This window comes from Dioscorea cayenensis, chromosome 7 (assembly GCF_009730915.1).
Source record: "Dioscorea cayenensis subsp. rotundata cultivar TDr96_F1 chromosome 7, TDr96_F1_v2_PseudoChromosome.rev07_lg8_w22 25.fasta, whole genome shotgun sequence".
Taxonomy (NCBI): domain Eukaryota; kingdom Viridiplantae; phylum Streptophyta; class Magnoliopsida; order Dioscoreales; family Dioscoreaceae; genus Dioscorea; species Dioscorea cayenensis.
In genome coordinates, this window is record NC_052477.1 from 13,789,996 (window position 1) to 13,790,685 (window position 690).

The window sequence follows — 690 nt, forward strand, 5'->3', positions numbered from 1 at the left end:
GATACACTGCGAGTTTGGAGAGATGCCTTCCTTGTCTTCCTTTCTCCATGGCCGACATGGAGGAGATGATAGAAGCGCATGAAAGACTTGGCCTTTTTGGGCATAGTGTGCCTCGATAGTGAATAGCAATCCCTTTATATCGGACCGGGTTTCAACCCTTTGTGACAAATTATCCGATCCATCAACATTTTAACGGGTCGGATCATTTTTTTATTCATGTCCAAACCCATTAAAGTTGTAACTTTTTAGATAAGCTCTTAAAGTTTAGTCATCTAAAAATTGTTCATAGATATCAAGTTACTAATTGACAAATGTAGAGAGATCTCACTAAACACATCAAAGAGAAGAACATTGAATCCATATCAACATACAGATCATGCTTTATTGATTATAATTCCATCCAAACACAAATTCGCATAAAAGTTCTGGAGCCGATACAAATATATATGTTGCTTCTTTCTGCAGTATTATATGATACGAGAAACCTGCAGATAGTGATAAGCTCATGCATGAGAAGTATATCCATAGGCCTGAGTCCAGTTGTATCATGCTATATATGACTCCAAGGTCCCAAGAACTTGACTTTCCATATAAGATCTTCAAAACCCCATTCTTTTTCTCTGATCAAGCTCACCGTAATTTTGAAGATCATTATCAGCTCTCTTTTGGCTTGTCATCTGCTCTACATGA